The sequence below is a fragment of the Cimex lectularius genome, unplaced genomic scaffold (genome assembly GCF_000648675.2).
Source record: "Cimex lectularius strain Harlan isolate CLEC.00 unplaced genomic scaffold, Clec_2.1 scaffold117, whole genome shotgun sequence".
Lineage (NCBI taxonomy): Eukaryota > Metazoa > Arthropoda > Insecta > Hemiptera > Cimicidae > Cimex > Cimex lectularius.
The window spans coordinates 1,168,094-1,177,815 of record NW_019392706.1 but is presented as its reverse complement, the minus strand read 5'-3'; the positions used below and the strand labels follow the sequence as shown (position 1 = coordinate 1,177,815).

General features: G+C 32.6%; 1 protein-coding gene across 1 annotated transcript in view; it reads left to right on the top strand.

The window, feature by feature from the left end:
• LOC106666648 (trichohyalin) overlaps positions 1–9,722 on the top strand; it is a 158,903-nt gene that overhangs the window by 82,105 nt on the left and 67,076 nt on the right. The window lies entirely within an intron of this gene.

Sequence of the window (9,722 nt, the reverse complement as noted above, 5' to 3'; positions counted from 1 at the left end):
ATATTCTCCTGGATAATAAGAAACAACACGTTAGGTTTCGGCGATACTTTCCACCAGCGATTATACTTAACATATAGACATATTCAACTGCATAATACCAAACAACTCCTAAGGATAGTCGGTACATACCTCCCGCGATTAGACTTGAAATTATAAACATATTCTACTGCATAATATGAAACAACACGTAAGGTTAGTCGATATATTCCACCCGCTAGTAGACTTAAATTTATAAACATATTTTACTGTATAATATGAAACAACACGGAAAGTTAGTCGAAACATTTCGCCCACGAGTAGATTTGGAACAATAAACATATTCTACTGGATGATACGATACACCACGAGAGGTTAGTCGATACATTCCACCCGTGAGTAGATTTGGAAAAAAAATACATGTTTAACTGGTTCATATGAAACAACACGTAAGGTTAGTCGATACAAAAGCAAATACGAATTTGAAGCTATCCAATGGTCGTTTGTTCCTGCTGGCTAAGACAAGTGGCATGCCTAGTATTTTCTTCTTTCTGTAGCCTTCTGGATTATTTAAGAATGTAGATAAGAAACAACACGTAAGGTTAGTCAATACATTCCACCCGTGATTAAATATGAAAATATCAACTTATTCTACTGAATAATATAAAACAAAACAGATGTCCCTATTCCGTCCTTGGTTTTTGGGTACGTCCAAAAGCGATATTCTACGATTCTTCATTTGTAATATATTTGCTTCTTGAGAAAGCGTCAAACAACTGTCATGACTCATTACAAACGTTTACATCGATAGTAGCAACAATTTGAGGTTTTTACCTAGTCAGCAGTCCTTTAGAAGTAAATTCAATTGGATGTGTGACAACAAATACATTTGAAGACTTTATCTTAGATAAGATAAAAAATTAACATTAAGTTTAAATTGGTTTGCAGATTCGATGGCTCGTTAGTTGTAATTAAAAGACATCCTGAAGAATGTAAATAATCCTGATGATGAAAAGACAGCACGTTTCACAATGTAAATTAATCAAGACCCAAGATAATGGCAGAAAACCATAGTAAATATGCATTCTAAATTGATAACAAATCTTCATGACACTAATGACATTTTTAAACAAAAATTACAGATGAATTCTCACAACAATGAATCAACCCGAGAAGCACATTCTTATCACAGGCCAAAAGTGAAGGATCAACAAAAGAACCGACCCTCAGCCACCTCATCCTTCGTTCATGCATATTGATTTTATTTTTTAATGTGTTTTGAAAAAAAAGATCTGTATGATATCAATATTAAATAATACCAAATAATTTTGTTTGTAAAATTGTGTAAGAAAAATTTATTAATTTAATTTAATTTATTAATTATAGCAATGTTGTAAATAATTGCTTCTAGAAGAAGTGGTACTCATTTAACTTTAATTAGCTATTCGACATACAATGTACTACCAATATCATCAACACAAAATAAGTATTCACAAAAATAAAAATATGTACCACAAGTTTTTCATACCTCACCATGTCCGAATCTGTCTTACTTAATATTTATTTCAAATAATTCCTGATTTTAAAAATATTTATTTCGGGTAAGTTTGATAGAGATTAGCTGTGAAATATTTATATCTATTGTTAATCTTTTTTATTGATTTATTCAAAATAAACCTAATCGGATTTTACAATAGAAGTGTTTGTGTTATTTTACAATAGTAACCCCTTATTACTTAGTACATGCTATAATGTAAGACACTTTACATTTTTTACAGGAAAATCTCCAAAATTCTACAACAGCCTGACTAAAACATATAAAACTAAACGACGCAAAATACACTGAGAAGCAAAAAAGTGACCACCTCCCTTTTTTAGTAAATACCTGCAATTGTTATCATTTTTATTTTTTGTTGTTTACTAGATATTTTTAAAGAGAAATATAAGATATAGTTAAATAAAAAAATAAATAAAAAATAAAGTGAGTAAAATAATTTTACCAAAAATGTTGCTATGGAAACAAGGAAAAAATATTCAATTCACGGAGTATTTCCTCCTCTTGCGTTTATCACCGATTGCATTTGATGTGGCATCGATTTATGAGGTTTTGAATGTAAAGCTGTGGAATGTTTTCATACTCCTCCAACAGTGCCATTCTTAACTCATGCCAATTCTCTGGCATTACTGGATAGGTTTTTACCATCTTTGACAACTCGTCTCAATTGAATTGAAGCCCGTTCCAATTAGTTACCAACGATCATAGGAGGGTTGGTCCTAAGAGAAGGGGGGGCTCTGGGGGTCCTTGCATTGAGATGCATAAAAATGAAATCGTCGCCAGTTCTTCTGATAATACAATTAATTAAGGTTTTAAGTTGAGATATGATGAAGAACACGTTTGTGCGACCTTCCATAGAAATGCCTGCCCAAACCGTAACACGTTCCTTCCAGTTTCTCCTGAGTGAAAATGTTGCGGAGATATAACATTCTCATGTACTTCTCCAAGCACTCTCTCGGCTATCAAGAACTCAAAAAAACCCTAGACTCCTCCGAAGGCAAGATTTTAGTCAGTCATTTTTGCTCAGTCGAATTGATATGATTTCTTGAGAAAGTTAACTGAGCAGTTCTGTGTCCTGTCAGTAGTTCACGACAAGTGGAAGACCTCGCAATCCAGCTTCTGAACGTTTTCGGTACAACGTCTGAGCGGTACAACGTCGATTACGGAGTACATACGAAACAATAAAACTATTATTTCTTTGAGATGTGACACGATGGCGACCTGATCCTTGTCCATCCGAAAGGTTGAGTTACGTCCCGTATCTTGATAGCGATGGAACATCCTTCGGACATAAACACAAGTGGGAGATTTGTTCAATGTTTTATTTACCTCTGATCCTTTAAAAGGAACCAAATATTGTCGCAAGATGAAAAAAAGAAGGATTGTCTAAGAGATAATTAAAAATATTAAGGTTGGCCACTTTTTTGGCCATCAGAGAATATGAGTTAATTCGGCATAAGCCGACAGCGATTAATAATAATTAATTATTCTTTGTATGTAAGATCTTGGTAGAAATGAAAAAGTTTGTGTCACGAGAAGGATTCGAACCGACGACCTTTCGGCTTCTGGTGGGTTCGAATCCCGCTCGTGAACTTTTTCATTTCAACCAAGACCTCACATACAAATAAAGTACACAATACAAAACATAATTAATTGAAAGAAGTAATTTGGTCAATCAGACCACTAAATATAATGAATTTATTAATATCAATAATGCTTTATTTATGATTTCTTCTTTTTACAATATTTTACTAGTTATGTTATTAGCGTTCTATTATGGAAAGACGTCTGCCGGAAGTCAACCAAAAAAAGAAAGAAAAAATAAGAGAAAAAAATGCAGGGCTTGTTGATGTAAGGAAAACAATGAAAATATTATTTTATGTACAATTATAAACATGAACAAATATATACTTATATATAAATATAAACATATATAAAAGCATTTTTATTTTTTTNAGATGCGGTCGGGTGTGATGTAGGTTTCAGAAAAACATTTTCTTTATCGTGCCAACGTTTTGATCTTTTATTGAGCCCTGAAGATGATCTCAATAAAAGATCGTAACGTTGGCACGATAAAGAAAATGTTTTTCTGATACCTACATCACACCCGACCGCATCTCACGATATCTGAATAGCTATATAGAGAAGGATTAGTCTAAAGGCTGGGATTAACATGTATCGCTGGAGTTTCTTGAATGTTGTGGGTGAAGGTTGGATGTCCATTTCCAATTTTCTCAGGTTCTTCATCTTTTCCATTAGGAACGACAAGCCACTCAACCACTGAGGTCGTCCAGAAGTGCTGATCTGTAGGGTAACCTCCTTGTTCCTGTAGAATAGAGTGCTGTTTTCTGCATCTATGCAACCCTTTCAATTTATGCGTTTCCAGGCCACTTGAAGTTTTTGTTTTAACAGTGTCAGGTTTCGCAAAAATTGCCAGGTATTGGTTGATTTCGGGAATTCGTTGCAGTAAATTGGTGGCAATTTTGATGTCAGCAATCTGACAATGTTCCATGTTTTCATGAAGCAATATGTTCTCGCCACAAGGTGCTGCTTAATGAACCTCCTCCTCGGCGGAGCAAAGGTAAACTCCGGTGATTTCAGGGCACAGTTTTTTCAGTGGTTGGATAATCGAATTGTCGCTTGACTTAAAATTCTGCCGGCACAGTTATAAATTTGTTTTTGAAATAAGACGGAATGGAAAGTAGACAATGCAAGTAACAATCTGTTTGTTGCATTACAGGTAGCGACAAATAGTGCACAATTTCATTATTATAATATTTACATTTAGTTTTTTACCATTGATTCAAGTTTTAGGATCTTCTCTAATTTTAGCTCAAATGGAAATTCATCGGGATAATGCTTTATTATTCTGTTTAATTCATTAAACGTATCTTTAGGTTTGATTATACTGGGATGTAGTCTCCCTAGATTACAGAATACAATTGAATTTTCTATTTCCCTTAGCATATCAGAGATTAATTCGAATAATATAACTAGTTGGTTAAGCATATTTTCTAATTCTAATACATAAATGTTCTTATTATTATCCCTAGTGATATTATTAAGTTCTACAATTTTATCTTTTAATTCTACATTATTAATATTTATTTCTTTAATCAATTCTGTATACTTTTTTATTAACATATTGTTTACAGAGTATGGGTTATTTAACCATTCATTATGTAAACATTCATCCAAGTTACCTGTTATGAATTTTACACTGGATCCTATACTCTTCATTATTCCTCTTTTTATTCTAAAATTTCTCTGTACAATTAAAGATTTAGTTTTTCGCTTATTACACTGCCATCATAATTGATAATTTTAAAATAATTATTTAATTTTTTCTTTATACCAGTGTCTTTTTTTGTCAGCTCAAAGATTTTCAAATAATTAACGTTTAACTGGTGTCTAATTCTGTAACATTGTAGTAATGAATGAGAGTGTGTTGTGTTTGTTGGATTTTCGCTTGTCCTAGGCTTATGGGTAGTATACCAGGGTTTGTTGTGATGTTTTTGATGTTCAGTCCGTTTGCCTAACAGCTGAAGATGGACCTGGAACAGCGTCAATTTTTTGAGTGGTTTTCCTAGGTCTTTGAACATGTGACAAGTGGATTTTACTCTGTGTGTTATAGTGTTGTGCATTTAGTTTACCTAATTTCAGAGTTCTGTTGACCGACTTTAGCGTTTGTTTTTTATATTTGTTTTTAGTTTTACTTTGTTTTTGTTTATTTCGTATATACCTCTTCGGGGATATCAGGTAATTCTTCTCTCTCTCGGTTTAGCGTTGCTATAGTTTTTTCCTTGATTTTTGAATTTAGTTCGTTAATTTTTTGATATAACAAAAGAGTCTTTTGCTTATGGGTATTTATGTAGTCGTTGTATATTTGAGTTTCTAAGTCTAGTGCGAACGGGGAATCATTTTCGATATGACCGCTGATTATGTTACTTGGTTTTGCATTCGTGGAGGAATGTATTGTGTTGTTACATGCTAAAATAGCATAGTTCATTCTATCTCTGATTGAATCATTCTTAAATTAATTATTCAGAAATCGTGAGCTGCGGTCTGGTGTGATGTAGGTTTCAGAAAAGCATTTTCTTTATCATGCCAACGTTTCGATCTTTATTGAGATCATCTTCAGGGCCTGGGATTTACAAACATTGTTTTCATTTAACAAATACATTTAGGATGTGGAAAAGTGGTTTATACAATGCAAAATACATTTTTTATATTCAATCAAAGTATTTCTACTCACTCAAAGTGGGAGGCCCTGAAGATGATCTCAATAAAGATCGAAACGTTGGCACGATAAAGAAAATGTTTTTCTGAAACCTACATCACACCAGACCGCATCTCACGATTTCTAAATAATTATCGATTAACGGTCACTAATCACCACACCTTTCTTAAATTCTTGTCTATTGTTTAGTATTCTTAAATGTTCCAGGAGTGTTGAGTGTAAACGTTCAACGTCCATTTGATTCCGGGTGTTGGGAACTTGTGAAATTAATGTGGATTTTGTGAATTGCTAGCAGTTCTTTTACTAAAGAATTGTTAAATTCTGTTCCGTTATCCATGACAATTTGTTTCGGTACATTATGATGAGAGAAAAACTTTATTAACTTATTTACAATTTCTACAGCCTGATTAGATTTTAGTCTATAAGCCTGTGCGTATTTTGAAAATGTTAAGAATTTTGTTTTTTCAAAAGTTACTGTATCTATATTAATTATTTCAACGGTTTAGTAGGGCTAGGTGTTATGTTGAATTTGAGTTTTAGTGGTCTTCTATCGTATTTCGTCACTTTACAAATCTCACATCTATTGCTAAAATTTTGAATTGATTTTCTTATGTTTGCCCAATAACAACGTTTGATTCTTTCCGTAGTTTCTTGTAACGGTTTGTGATCAATATATAATATAAAATTATTTAAAAATTAATATGGTCTAAATTGTTTAGTAGCTCAGACTATTGCTAAAAGTTCTTTTTCGATGGTTGATAGATGAGTTACGGATTCGTTTAAAGTGCGACTTGCAAAAGCGATGGGCAGGTCTGCATTTTTTATGTTTTGACTGAGAACTGTACCTAAAGCGACTGAAGTTAAATTAAAAGGTTTGAAAAATCTGGATATTGTAAAATGGGGCTGTTACTGAGGATATTTTTGCATTTTTCGAAACAATTTTTGTATTCTTCGTTATTGTCATCTACTTATGATCCTTTTTTTAGACATCTAGTTAAAGTTTTAGTTAAATTTGCAAAATTTTTGATAAATCTTCGATAATAGCCTAATAATCCTAGGAAAACTTCCCGACACACAGTTTGGTTTTCGGAAAAATTAGGGATAATTAGGGAAAGGAAAGCCAAATTGTTGAAGAATTACTATGTAGAAATGTTTGATGTGTGGAATGTGATGATTGTTATATATGTTGTATTATATATTTTGTGTGATGTGATGATGATATATGTATGCTATCGATATTGAATATGATTAATGATATTGTTCCTGAAGACGACCTCAATAAAGATCGAAACGGTGCCACGATAAATCAAATGTCTTTCTAAAACCTACGTCAAATCAGACCGCATCTCACGGTCTTCGAATAATCTTTATTATAAGGTCTATTAGGTTTCGTGGTCCGATTGACCAAATAAATTCTTTTTAATTAAGTAATCTTTAATTAAGGTTTTGGTTGAGATAAAAAAGTCAGTGTCACGAGCGGGATTCGAACCCACGACCTTCGGCTAAATACGCCGCTGCTCTATCACTTGATCTATCTGTCAACCGTGGCTACTTTGGAAATACGTAGCAATTTGGTTGCTTGGCCAACAAAACACTTACTATGCGAAGTAAGAAAATGAAAAAGAACGCAACACATGTCAGTTAAATGGATCTATGGATCTATGCCACCCATGATAGATCTAGTGTCAGGTAAGTTGGCAAATGCCAACCTTGATTACGTTTGAAAAATGATTCAGATTTGGCAGCTTAATCACCAAAACTCTCAGAACAGAAAGTTAGAAATAACCAAAGAACGTAACCATGTCGAGTAAGTGGATATACAAAACTGGTGATTAAATCTAAAAACGTCATGTAAATCGATACATTACACGACGCAACTCGTATAAGTTATGCAGTCTAGACCTATGCCACTCGTGTTAGATCTGAAATATGTCAGGTAAGTCGGCAAACGCCAACCGTGATACATTAATCAGATTTGCCTTATTAATCTTAGTATAGGAAGAAATAAAATATAAATAAGAAACTAACGCAACGAGGTAAGTGGATTTATAAAACCCGTTTTTAAAAAGTCAAGCAAGTCTATCTACGTCCAGTGATTACATCTGAAAACTGTCAGGTAAGGAATCAAACGCCAACAGTGATTACATTTGAAATGTTTAAATGATTTTACTTCTTAGTCAACCAAATTCTTACTACAGGAACAAAAAAAAAATAGAAGAACAAGAAACGAACGCAAAACTTGTTAGGTAAGTCTATGTATACCACCCGTATTAGATTGGAAAAATGTAAGGTTAGTCGTTACACGCCATTGATGATTGGACGTGAATTTCGTTTTACAGCAAAATCTACATAATTTTCCCCCAAGCCCTACAAAACAAAAATAACTACACGATGCACTAAGTAAGCAGAGCTGCTAGATTCGAATCTGGCATTCTTGTAAATGGGCTTTTTAAAACCTTGACATCCCGTGGGTTGACATGACCTCTGCTGTTGCGAACCCTCATAGGGGAAAAAACATGTCAGGGTACGTCGATCTATATCACGCGTGTTTAGATCTGAAAGTTATCAGATAATTCGTTATATTCCATGCATGACTAGAAATGTAATGCTTTTTAGAGCAAATTCTGCGAAATTATACTCAACGCCCTACTAAAACATAAATAATAATATGACTCAACACACCTAAGTCACGATGTGTTAGATCTGAAATATATCCGGTTCATCGTCACCAAATGGCACCCGTGATTTCATTTGAAAAATTTAAGGTCTTTTTCAGCTTATATATACAATTACACTTTACATCGTAATAACAGGACTCAAATTACTTCTCCTAATTGATAATAAAACTACTAATCATTAGTTGAACAACCCTCTCTTTACACACTTTTAGTTCAATTAATAATTATTCTACAAAAATTATTTATTATATATTTTTTATCTGGGCAACCTCTATTGATTGTCATGATTATTTTATTCACTTTTATTTTTTTAATGATTGAAACATGTTAATTTGGTGATCAGTTCAGATCAGCTAAGGTATACGTTTTAACAAAAATATCAAATTTAAATTTTATTTTACTCATACAAAATATTAGAAGTTTGTTTCTTAGATTCTGGATACTCATTACTGTCGTGAAAATAAATAAGTTCAAATATATTATATAGCCTTGTGCCTGTCTATTTTACAATATGGTATTATTGCCCTTAAAATTGAAATACTAACAACCGTGAATTCAAAATATAATGCTTTATATAATGAATTCAACGTACTTTCGATAAATTAATTATTCTTATTGTCCTCTTGTGCTTATACAGAGAAAATAAATCGCTCTAATGTCGCTTTACTTGTTATTCCCACAATACGCAATGTGTAATATTGCCTAAAATTAAAATTGAATTATATTCCAGACATTATTTAATATCAATTTAATTTTTGTAATTATAATAATATTAAGCAAACTTTTACGAAAAAGCTTTGGTAATTGGGTACATGACATTATACGTTTCATTCATTTATTTATATTCATATTAATGCTACACTGCATGATTAATGCTGTTGGTCATCTGTATGCATTGACGATTTGAAATTTTTTCTTTGTTTGTAATTTATGGGCATATTTTTGATGGATTTTAAATATAATTTTTCTTATAGCAACCCAAACATCAAACGAACCCTGTAACTCTCCAACCTGCATTGTTCCGTAGAAAAAAGATGCTTCCAGACAGCAGAAATTCATACTAGTAGTTGACTACAGAAATCTAAATAGATAACAAAAATAAAAGATGACAGATACCCAGTTACAGTAAACCACGGAAAAATTCAAATTATAATACCCCAAGTATAATTTGAACCACCCGAACCAAAAATATTAAAATTATTTTAAATAGCAAGCAGAAAATTCTAGCTCAGCATTCAGAGCAAAACTTCGAAAAAGATGCAATTAATTTAAG